The sequence below is a fragment of the Mauremys reevesii genome, linkage group 25 (genome assembly GCF_016161935.1).
Source record: "Mauremys reevesii isolate NIE-2019 linkage group 25, ASM1616193v1, whole genome shotgun sequence".
In the NCBI taxonomy this organism is placed as follows: domain Eukaryota; kingdom Metazoa; phylum Chordata; order Testudines; family Geoemydidae; genus Mauremys; species Mauremys reevesii.
In genome coordinates this window covers 3,876,383-3,888,894 of record NC_052647.1, presented here as the reverse complement: position 1 = coordinate 3,888,894, position 12,512 = coordinate 3,876,383, and the positions used below count along the sequence as shown (strand labels likewise).

General features: G+C 43.9%; 1 long non-coding RNA gene across 1 annotated transcript; it reads right to left on the bottom strand.

Annotated features, from left to right (window-relative positions):
• Nucleotides 1-11,651: 11,651 nt before the first annotated feature.
• On the bottom strand, nucleotides 11,652-12,287 carry LOC120390881. The gene is made up of 2 exons (XR_005591164.1): nucleotides 12,020-12,287; nucleotides 11,652-11,886 (listed from the first exon to the last, which is right to left on the bottom strand). It is a non-coding gene; the product is annotated as an uncharacterized LOC120390881 (long non-coding RNA).
• Between the last annotated feature and the right edge of the window lie 225 nt (nucleotides 12,288-12,512).

Genomic DNA, 12,512 nt, shown 5'->3' with positions numbered 1-12,512 from the left:
AAAAGCCCTTTTCCTTCCTCAGGAAAGTTGGTTCCCAGGCATGTTGGTTAATGCTGCTGGGAGATTGCTTTAGGTGAAAAACTGCTGTAATAATTGATTTTAGACTCTAAGAAGTATGTTATGATTTTCATTTTACATGTAACCAGTTCTGTTTCCATGATCTTGACTCAGTACCTCTTAAATCTTAATCTTTGATAATGAATTTAGGATTATTCCACTATACATATGTCTCAGTGCTGCAAGGTTATAAAGATCTGATCCTGAGCTGTACCAATCAAACTGTTTAGATTCTGTTCCCTGGTAATTTCTGTGAGTGTCCTGTGACAGTAACCTGATGCTACTGGGGGACACTTTCAGAGGGGTTTGGGGGCTGCGGTGCAACTACTGTTACCGTGCAAGGCGGAGCAAGGGCTGGCAGAGCCCTGTGGAGTTGGTAGGCTGGCTAACAGACCGGTGGTGTTATGCTTGACTAGATATCAGCTTCCTGAGAATATCTTCCTCTCGCCGGATGGGTAACAAAGTGACTCAGAGCCTGGGCACCCCAAGAAAGCTGCGCACATACCCCTGTAACCTGCTTTCCCTCCTCCAGGTGCCTCTTTATCTTAGCCAACCCTCAACTATGTTCAAACCATGTTCAAATATGTTAAGGACTGTTATAAAGAGGACCCCGATCAACTGTTCTCCATGTGCACTGGACGTAGGAGAAGTAGGAATCAGCTAAACCTGCAGCAAGGGAGATTTAGGTTAGATATTAGGAAAAACTTTCTCACTATACAGATAGTTAAGTTCTGGAATAGGCTTCAAAGGGAGGTTGAGGAATCTCATCCTTGGAGGCTTTAAAGAATCCATTGGACAAAGAGCTGTCAGGGACGGTCTAAATATAGTGCTGGATGGGATGATAGTTCTAGGACCCTTCCAGCCCTACATTTCTAGGCCTCTCTGCATTGTGGAGTTGAACTGGTGAGCCCCTCAGTGAACTGCCCCATCAGCCTTCACCCAGCTCTAGTCCAATGTGAATTATTAACAAAATGAGCTGGTCCCCGATATGGAGACACCACAAGACCAGTGAGCACAGCAGGACATACCCTGTCAGAGATACCCAATGACAGTCGTTCCCTTGTAGTGCAGTGGGGGAAGCTAGGGAATCCAATGGTTCCTCTCTGCTAAAGTCTTGCAGTACACAAACAGGGACTTGGCTTAGAAAAGCAGAGATGCCTTCCCTCACACACTATTACAGGCACCGAGCCTAAGGCTGTAAGTAAACAGACGCTGTTCACAGATAGCCTTCTGACCCAGAAACAGGCTAGACAGGAGGGAGGATAACTCGCCAGAACACAGTCCATCCCACTTACAACCCAGAATTCATCAGCAACACTGAATGCCCAGAAAAACAAAGATGAGAATATGATTAAGAACCAGACCCCATGTCACTAACTACAGGGATTAGATCTAGCTTTGTGGGGACTGCGGAAGAGTGGTAAGAGACCCTAGAGAGGTGCTGAGCTGAGGTCTTCGTCCAGCTCCATGGAGAAAGGGCAAAGGAGGAAGCCCCCACATCATGGTTACAGAGGACATTGAGGAAGCCCCAATTTCTCTGAAAGACAAAATCAGGCCTCTGAGCAATTGAAACAGATACTTCAAACAGTTTAGTAGGAAATATGTACACAGTATATACAAAATCTGCAGCTGGGTTATTTACAGACGACCTTGTTTGTGAGATACATGGCCAGCACCTGAAAAAGAAATGTGAAGAGTCATCAGTATTTGTCCAGTGCCCCTTAATACACATAAACAGAGTGCAGAATACTAGGGAATAACAATAGGAGAACATGGACTGGGAATAAGCTGCTGGATATGGTATAGAAAACAATCACCAAAACAGGAAACACTACAAGATTAGGGGAACCCATATTACTTAATAGAGTCACTTTTGAATTAGCAGAATGTGTCAATTCAACAGGGGTCTCTATTGGTTTCCTTCCAATATTCAACTGTTACAGGAACATTGTCTCCCCATTGAGAACTATAAGCAATAACACCCCAGACTCCCTCTGCCTTTCGCCCTCCTCTGCAAACTGCTGCCTGGTGAATCCTCACAAGCCCTGCACCCAAGGGGACAGTAAACTGGAGAATGAGGTGGTGATGGAGCCTAGAAACCTGACCATTGAGTGACCTTTTGATAGGAGGTGAAGGATCATAGTAGCTAACTTTGGAGGATGAGTTATATGTGCTGAGCCCCTTCTCTGAAGGGCAGAGCATCCTTATCTCCCAATAACATCAGTAGGAGTTTGAGAACACTCGGCAACTCATAGGCTTGGGCAAGACAAATACAAAGGCCTTGGGTGACTAAAGTTAAGCACTAAAATCTGCAGGTAGAAGCCTAAATACTCATTATAGCCACCTGCAGAGGTGCTGATTAGGGCACTTAAATCTCTATCAGCTTTATGGTGTTTCAAATAGATATTTGAAAAACAAGGGGACTGATGTTTAAAGGCATATTTGGCCTTTTGTTGCCATCAGATAACTTTATGCCAGGTGAGTGGGTTTTCCAAACCCGGATACCTGAACTCAGACTCCTAACAACCACGGGTAGGTGCATCAATAGGGGTGGGATTAGTTGTAAAGTCACCCTTTTGCTGCCCTATGTTGCAGTGGAGCAGGGCAAAGTAGCCATAAAGCTGCCCTAAGAGGCAGCTAGGAATTCCCCAGCATGTGCAAATCCCTAACACCCAGAGAACCAGCATATAGAGTGTACAGTCAGTGTAGCTGGCTGTATGTCACCAACTCCTAGCTTCCCACCCAAGTATATGGGGGGTGAGCTGGGAACAGAAGCTGGCACACACAGTGTGCATTGTGCTACAGCTATCTCCAGTGCAGCAATGGCTGTTACAAGACAGCATAATTTAGAACAACCCAGAGCCTAGAGCTCAGCTGTATTTGTGGATCTGGGCCAGTACTTGGCTGTTACTATAGTAATGACCCCTGAGCAAGCAGTATAATGTACATGCTTCTCACCGAGCTTGTCCAGAGGCTGCATGTCCATCAGAATGACTAGATGTCCTGATGTGTAATAAAAACGCTTGAGTAATAAAAATCAACCCAGGCTACTTTACGGGGCCTGATCCTTCTCTCACTTACAGCATCTGAGCAGTAGGACAACGGTGAATACTGCCCAGTAGTATAGTTGCCTCTGTCGTGTTCCAATTTTGGGTAGCGGGAGCGAGGAGTATAAGGGCCCTACTGTCAATCAAAACTTAACCCCATCCCTTGACCCAATAAGCCCTGCCCACCGGTCATCAGAAGCCCCACCCCATGGGGTATTACTTGGGGCAAGGCAGACACATGACCGGAAGCAAGGTGTGTCATGTGACCCTCTAAGAACTCCTTCCACTATACCAATCAGGATAGGTTTTGGCCCCGATAGGAACGCCCTGAGAGAAGATTTAACCAGCCAGGGGGAGTTCCGGGGTTTGTGTGACCCCTCTAAGAACTCCTCTCACTGCCTTCTACCAATCGGGAGGGGCTTCAGCCACTAGAGACCACCCTGAGAGGAGATTAGACCAATTGAGGGGAATTCTGGGGCTGGGTGACCATCCAGAAGTGGTTCGTGTGACCCCTCTAGGAACTCCTCCCACCACCCTCTACCAGTCGCGATGGGTTTCGGCTGCAGAGGATTGCCCCGAAAGGAGATTTGACCAAAACAGAGCAGGTTCTGGGATGGGGTGACCACCCAGAAGAGGGTTGTGTGACCCCTCTAAGAACTCCTCCCAATGCCCTCTGCTAATCAGAGTGCAGCACCATCACCCCACAAGTCCCAAAGCTGGACAGAGGAGGCAATCTCTTACCAAGAAGACATGTTTCAGAAATTGTGGAAAGGCTGAGAGGAAACGTGGACTCCTTTACCACCCCGCTGAGAACTTCAGACTTTGTTTTAGCCCTGCGGACCTTTGGACTTGTGTGGAGAAAGTGCTACAGCAGCAACAGTTCTGAAGAGGATGAGGGAACAGCTGAGGGGATTCCTTTGGCCCAGCCATTGATGGATACGCCAGAACCTGAACCCAAAGCCCAACCATTCATGAGACACACCAATGAGCATGGTGGCCTCTCGTCGTCCACCACCCTGGAGGAGGAAGGCGATCATTGCTTGAGGGAGTTACCGGCGGACAAGCTGAACGGAAAAGACGTCGCTCAGGTAAATGAATGATTAAGAAGTGACAGTTGATGATGAGGTGTAATGAGGTTAGGAACCTGGTGTAAATCTAAAAAACAAGCAGTGAGAACTTACACTTGTTTCTTGTCAGAGACAGCTCGATGATGTCTTTGTAGAGGCCCTGGAGGCCCTGGACAACGTTGCATCAAGCAGCAAAGATGAACCGGGCCTGCCTTATTTTTGCTGAACACCGCTAAAAATTGTTGAAAAGGACTTCAAGGATGAAGGTTATAAGGAGTTTAGGAGAAGGTTTGGCATGGAACTTGCTGAGCCAGTGCCACATTGTGAGCGTAAAAATTTATGTGGACTATTGTATGCATTGCTATTTATGCTGTTCTTAATAACTGTCTTAGGGTACGTCCATACTACCCGCCGGATTTGGCGAGTAGCAATCGACTTCTCGGAGTTCGATATATCACATCTCATCTAGACGCGATATATCGAACTCCGAACGAGCTCCCGTCGACTCCGGAACTCCACCACCATAAACGGCGGTGGTGGAGTCGACAGGGGAGCCGCGGACTTTGATCCCACGCTGTCAAGACGGGTAAGTAGTTCGAACTAAGGTAGTTCGACTTCAGCTACGCGAATAGTTGCGTACCTTAGTTCAACCCCTAACCCCCTAGTGTAGACCAGGCCTTAGGGAAAAGCTTTTTGATGATTGTGAGGGCTATGTCATAGATGCCCCAGCCCAATGGCACCATGACTGTGTGATTTGGACTTTAACTTTATATGTAAATTTGTACATATAAATATGTAAATTAAAAAACATCTATTGAAAAGGGCTTTGTGACTATATGCATTTCTGTTAGAAGGTCTCTGGCCCTTAAGTGAGCTAAAAGTTTTAATGGAGCCTCTTGGTTTGTTTTCAAGAAGCTGTATGTCTTTTAAATTAAAAAAAATGGTTTGTGAGAATCTAACTTTTGTGTTTTTGTGTAAAAAAGACCCATTTACAGCAAAAAGCTGAGATGTATGTTGTGGGAGGAGAAAAACCCTAAAAATGTGTTTACAGTATAACCATTCTTCCATCAGAGTTGGCAGCAACAAGAGCTGCGTTCACTTGCTAGGAACTCCATTCCAATAACACAATGCAAAACTGGCTCAAGCCCTCAGCCAATGGGGCACTGAGGCTCCCCTACTACAAGCTAAAATCACCACTTACTGTGTTTAGTAGGGAGGACTCAGTGCTGGTTCACCATTAGCCCAAAGTGAATTCAGCTTTGCAGGCTGTAATCAGACTTCATGGAATCAAAATTAGCACTAACATTTCACAGTGGAGACAGGAAGAAGAGCTAGAATTAGTGTCTAGGGCCCACCAGGTACAAATACCTGTCCCCAGCCTCTCTCAATTTGCTGAGTTTTGGAACCCACGTCCCCTGCCTAGCGAGTGCTACTTAGTTGATGACGAGTTCCTCCGTCATAAAAGGCCAAGTACAGTTCCACTGTCCTTGATTCACATAATCAGGATAACAACACTTTATTCTTCCTGCCTCAATAACAGAGAAACTGGGGATCCCACAGCAGCCAAAGTGATCATTTGGGCTACTGTGGGCTCATGCTAGGCGGGGTGGGTGTGCCTGTGCAAACGAGATCAACCCCGATGTTCTTTTGCACAACTCACCACCAAATGTCAGGGTAGATCTCATCCTGACTGCTTACAACAGTAAAACAAACAGAGATGGTTCAGACATGTGTTTGAGTACAATAGAATTGACTCATCCTGTTGAACTGAATGGTTTTAACCACACCCCCACTGAATAGTGAAGGTAACTGTGATTACTTATCCTTGTTGCCATAGGGATAAATTTGATTGGTGTGCACCGACAGTAAGGGAAGTGGGTGGGTGAGTTCTGATTAATATGAAATGAAATAAAACCTCAGGAATTCGCAGATGCTATTGGACAGTTTAATTATAACCCCTGGAGTTGATAGAGTGCTATTGGACAGTATAAAGGATCCTGGAGTTGGCAGAACTCTATTGGACAGTTTAAATATGACCCGGGAGTTGTTTGAATGCTATGGGTCACTCTTTCTAGCAATTCAAAGCCATTAAAAGTTTACATTAATATATTTACAACAAACAACCAACCCCGCCCCACCCCACACACACAAGGGTCTAATCCAAAACTGAAATGTTTCAAGGGGTCACAAACCTGCACCATGCTTTAGAACAAGCATTTGCTCTAAAGACAAACAAACATTTAAAAGCTCTGGGGGGCTTATTATGGCTGTGATACAACCATTTTATTTCAACCCCCACCCCAAACTTTATGCATGAAAGAAACATGTTTAAAAAAACAAGCCCCAAAGAGATGTACTGATATCTGCCAAAAGTCCCCACTTGGGAATGGGACAGTTACATTAAGGATTGGGGATCTACTGTTTAATACTGTAAGAAGGCCCTACAGAAAAATGGATTTTAACTAAAATAAAAAATGGAGCCAAAAAGCAGCTCAGTTGTGCAGCCAGCTTAATTCCCCCACCCCCGCTCACAAAAGGGAATGTTAGGAAGGGGCCTAAAGTCCTTAAGTCTCTAGTATTTCAGAGCTGTAACGATCAAATCAACCTGCTAGCTACTATTTTGAAGTCCTTTTGAAACAAAGGGTTATGATGGTATGAAAACCTCAAGTATTTTGGAGACTTTTTTTCAACAGAAACTCTTGAATGGCTGCTAGGCTGCAAGAGGAGGTATGCTCCCTGTTTTCAACTCTGAAAATATATATTATATAATATCACTCGTTGGCCATGCTGTCTTAGTAAATAATGGTGTCATAGGTCTCACCCCCACTTGGAGCTGTTGGGTTCCAATATGGGGACCTGCATGGACTTTCCTAAACTAAAATCCTAGTTTAGATCTGGTAAAAGCTGCCACCACCCAATAAGGTACGTTTATTGGGACACAGTCCTTCCCCAAACTTCCCCTGGGGAACACAGATTCAATCTCCCTGAATCTCTACACACAGGGAAGCAGCCCACTTCCCCCCTCCCTCTCTCCTAGCCACTCTGGAGAGATTCACACCGATTCAATTCTGTGAATCAACCTCAGGAGGAACTCACTCTTCCCCCCCTCCCCTTCCCTTGAATCTCCACAAGAGAAGGAATTAACCAAGTCCAAAGAAAAGAATTTATTAAAGACTAAAAAGAAAGTAACTGTCTCTGTAACCAAGATGAACAATACACAGGGTCTAAACTTATCAATCTCTGGAGAGAATTCCCCCTCCTTTCTTTCTCAGCAAAAGCAATAACAGTACAGAATTAAAGAAATTCTATAGCAAAACACAGAATTGCAAATACAGAAATAAAAGTATAAGAATACTAGTTCCTTGCTAATACTCACTAGCTTGAATAGAAGAATTTATTGCAGAAACCTGGGAGGACTTGATTAAGATGTCTGGACTCCCTCAACTCCCAAGAGAGACTCTCCAAAAAAACAAAGAACAGGAAAAAAAACTTCCCTCCACAGGGATTTGAAAGTATCTTGTCCCTGATTGGTCCTCTAGTCAGGTGTCCACAGGTACTGCTTGTTAACCCTTTACAGGTCGAAAACAAAACCTTAACCCTTAACTAACTGTTTATGACAAATGATGTCTATGTTTATTGCAGTGTGATCTGTTTAGCATGGAACTAGTAACTTTAAATTGCATTTCATCACCAGGCCAAGGTAAAAAACATTTTAACTGTAGTTTTGCTTAATAACTTCAGGTACTACACAGGTTGTATAGGGATTTGGGGCTAATACTAACTAACAGTTTTTGCTTGTTCTTTAATCCAAAGGCCCAAACACACATTGAGGGGGACAGAACAAGCATGTGCCTGCAACACTTTATCCTGTAGTAGAAGGTAACTTTCTGCAATTGGCTTTTAAATGTGTGTGGGTTTATTGAAAACTATTTTGTTGCAAACTGTATTGTAAACTCTCTCTCTGTAAAACATAGGTGGGATTATTTTTTTTTAACTATATGGCTGCAAACTGATGGTAATGGTGTGTTTCAAACTAACAGTTTAAACTAAAAGTTTAAAAGACTTTTTAGTGTGCAAAATGTGTTTTAAACTGGATTTTAAAAGTTGATTTTAAAAGCAGTTTGGTTTTTATTTTGCAAAATGAGGTGTATTTTAAAAAGTTTGTGGGTTTGTTGTTTGTTGTTTTAAAATGGTAGAAACAAACTCAAAACTCCTGTTTGTTATACAGCCTGAAGTGGATTATTTTGTTTTAAAGCTATGACTTTTTAAGTAGAAAAATACCCTAATGAATATTTTATTTTTAAGTTTACAAGACAGTTTCATGTGATTTATAATAATTATAATAATAATAGCAGCATCTGCTCCACAAACCTACCCAATACCAGCAGTGTGACAGACCCTGACAAACTCTTTCAGTACCTGTTTTCCCCCAACTATAAGGTTTCATCCTGCAAGATTATCGACGGTGAAACAGCATGAGTGTCTTGGAAAGACCCAAAAGACCAGTACTCTTTCTCTGGAAATACCAGTGTTTTCATAGCCTGTTTCACCACTACTTATGCCCACATAGAACTAAACAACCTGCTAGACAGGTTGCAAGAGCGGTGCCTGTACCATGACACTGACTTGGTGAAATTTGTGAAAAGGGAGGGTGACTGGAATCCTCCTCTGCGGGATTATTTAGGCAAGATCCCGCCAGAGCAACACATCACCGAGTTTGTGTCGTCAGGCCCGAAAACATACGGGTATAAGCTGCCGGAAAGAAAGGCCTGCATGAAAGTCAAAGGTATTACCCTGAACGTAGCAAATTGTGAAAAGATCAACTTGGACAGTTTGAAAGATCTAGTTCTGGACTATTGCACGGGCCTGTGAGAAAACACGTCCAAAAAGATAGAGGTGCAGCAGCCCTCTATCATAAGGAACAAAAATCAGTGGCAAATAAAGACAAAAACCCTTAAGAGAAGTCATTTCCACCAAGAAGGTCCTAGGAGAAGGGTTTAAAACCCTGCCCTATGGCTTTAAAAATGGATCCGAGGTGGAAACACCCCTTTTCTGCAATTCTTGCGGGGCCTAGCAACTGTGGGAAAAGTTACTTTATAAAAAATGTGTTGGAGAATGCCAAACGAACATTGTCTGTTATGCCTGAGAGTATTGGATAACATGGCTATAAAAATCATTGCAAGATAAACATGTCTGGGCTTGTTGAAACATGTTTTAAGCAAGCCTAGATATGCCCAAAAATTTAAATTTAGTTTTTACAAAATTCATCACCATCCGGTCGTTTTGCACTAAGTCAAAAGATTAAACCCTTGCTACGATGATGTAAGAAAAACACACAGTGATAGCTGCAGGCGACAGACTGGGGGTCTTGTAATTGTCTATTGTGGAACACATTGTGTGTGGCATTTTTGTTTAAAAATTTCATAATGCTTTTAGGAAACAACACGCTATTCGGGAGGGGGGTGCCCATGTGAGTCAAAAAACTCTCCATGGTTACACTTCGCCAGATACAAGGTGAGCCAGTGTTCACCAGGTTGGTTAAGTGGATGCATATTGACCACCAAACCTAAGGGTCTCTGAGACAGCTTGCTGCCAGGGAGCCAATCATAAGGGAATTCTTTTTTGTGTAAGGGGTCGTTGATGAGACACTTGAAAGCTGCACGGTGTTCATGTTCACATAGAGTCAAGCAGAACATTTCTCCTCTGATTTATCTCTATGATGTTGTCAAAAACCCCATACACGATCATATTGATGGTGACGGTTAAAGCCGTCCCAAAATGTATTTCTGCTCTCAGGTTCCCGGTTTTAAACAGGGAACAGTGATTGGCGCATTCCTGGTCGGGAGGAAACAAGGCAAACAAGGTGTAACCCCATGCAAACTCCTCATGGTTGATTAACAGAGAACGATCTTTCACGTGTTTACCAGCTGTCTGTACCAGATTCATGTATTCTCTCACGCAGTGTTCTGCCTCGAAGTCTGGTTGCAGAGGCTTGGTTACGGAATATTCCACCCACGCCAGCCCCGTACATCCAGGAAGGGCATATCCCACTTGGGCTTTGTAATAGTTCCTGTAGATGGTGGGGTTGCTGTAGTTTTTTAGGATCACCATAATGTTTTGCTGTTTAGAAACCTCGCTCTTTCCAGGGAAACAGGTGCACCTTGATGATCACCTCGCCAACGCAAAATAAGACGTGTCTGTTCTGATCTGTCTTTATTTCAATGGTAATGGTATTGATGTGGTGTTTTCTGACAGGAACGTAATGAGGTTTATCGTAGGTGATGGTGACAAACTTGTTCCTTCCTTGGACAGGGACACAGTGTAACAGGGGAACAGAAAAGTCCCCCACAAATTCGTGTTCTACAATATCTGTGAACAGACACAAGAAATTAAAAGCCCTGTGATGTCTGCTGAGAAGGGGAATTTTTGGATGCTGTGCTTCAGGCCCAAACCTAGAATGTTAGCTAGCTCCCCGCTGATAGAAATCATACAAGTAAAATCGGCGGATTTAAGACTAACTTTTCTACCCCTAGGGTCATAGTTCATGACCACCTCAGGCGGTGTGGGATGACGAGCCACAGTACTGTTCATATGATCCAATAATTCGGGTATGGACGAGTAATAACCTTGTCGTAGGATAAAACTCCATGCCATATCTCCAAAGGTGATTTCAAAAGGGGTGTCTTCGTTGATAGTGTTCTGGCTGTGCGGGTATTGTATTTCCACAAACCTACCTCCAAGGCACTCCGGAGATCCTAGGGCTTAATTAGCAGTATTGTAAAGTTCAAGCTGGTGTTCTGAGGAAAAACTGCAGTGCTGGCATTGCTGGGCAAAGTAATGTAAAACCTGCTGTCGCTCATTTTTCTCTCTCTCTGTCTTTGCAGGAGCAATCTTTTTGTTTGTTTGTTTGTTTTGTTCCTGTCTAAATGTCACAGAGTTGAGAAGCTTCCACCCAGCTGTTAAACTTATCGCTCCCCTGAACCATTTCACCAGTAGCTGCTTTTTTCTCCCTTTTCCTTTATCCGCTAGAACTTTTCAATCCTGTAAATCCTGTCTTGTTTGGGGTTTACTTTTTGTAATTCTTCAGGGTAAAAAGATCCAGTAACTGTCTCACCCTCGTAATCTTTTAATCAGTATACAGGTCTCTGGCTCCTGGTTAAGGCTTCATCCACTATAAATAGCTCATCAGTAAACGTCTGTTCATAACCTTTTTCAAAGGCTCCTGTTTCTTTTAAAACGTATTTGAACCAGTTTGTGTAAAGTGAAAGCATCCGATCTGAAAGCCAAGCTGTTACCTGTCTTCTATTTCAAGTTTTATTATGCTTTTTGGCCACTCGAAAAAGAGGATTCCCCCACCAAAGCTCCCAACTTCCCTGGGGATGTAATATATTTTCATTAACAGAGCTGTCTGTGGAGACAGGACTGTTCTTGGTACCGTCTTTTACTAACACAAATATGGAGGGGGATACAGTCATAGGGACACATTTAAATAAGTTTAATTAATTGCCTGGTTTAACACAACCTTTGACAGCCACCTGTAAAAATGGACGCCATGACCCCTAAAACGAAGGACTCTGAGCTGGTTCATTCTTCTATTTTGTTCTTTTCTGGATTTTCCTCGAGAGCTGCATCTCAGACAGGAGCAAAAACAGCTGATGCACGACAGGGCTACCGATGTGTAAGTTCTCAAAGGCCTCTTGAAAGGCATCGTCAAGCTGTTGAGAGATTTTCAGACAAAAAACAGTGTAAGCAACCCCCTGCTTGTTCTTAGATTTATGAAATACCAAGTCGATTCCTAACCCCATTATACCCCCATGATTGACCATCGCTTCTTAATCATTCATTTACCTGAGCAACGTCTTTCCCTTTCACCTTGTCCACCAGTGACTCCCCCAAGCCATGATCATCTTCCAACTTTGGGGGGGGTCGTCACACTCATCGGGGTTCTTCACAAGGGTTTGGGGTTGGGTCCTGAGGTATCTATTATTGGTCGAGTCAAAGGGCCCTCCTCGGAACTGTAACTGCTATAGCGCTTTATCCATACAAGCCCAAAGGTCCTCGGGGCTAAAACAAAGTCTGAAGTTCTCTGGGGGGTGGTAAAGGAGTCCATGTCTCCTCTCAGCCTTTCCACAATTCATAAAACACATCTTCTTGGTAAGAGATGGCCTCCTCTGCCCAGCGCTGGGACTTATGAGGTGATGTGCTGCACTCTGATTGGCAGAGGGCATTGGAAGGAGTTCTTAGAGGGGTCACACGACCCTCTTCTGGGAGGTTCACCCCTTCCGAGAACCTACCCTGTTTTGGTCAACTCTCCTCTTGGGGCAGTCCTCTGCAGCTGAAA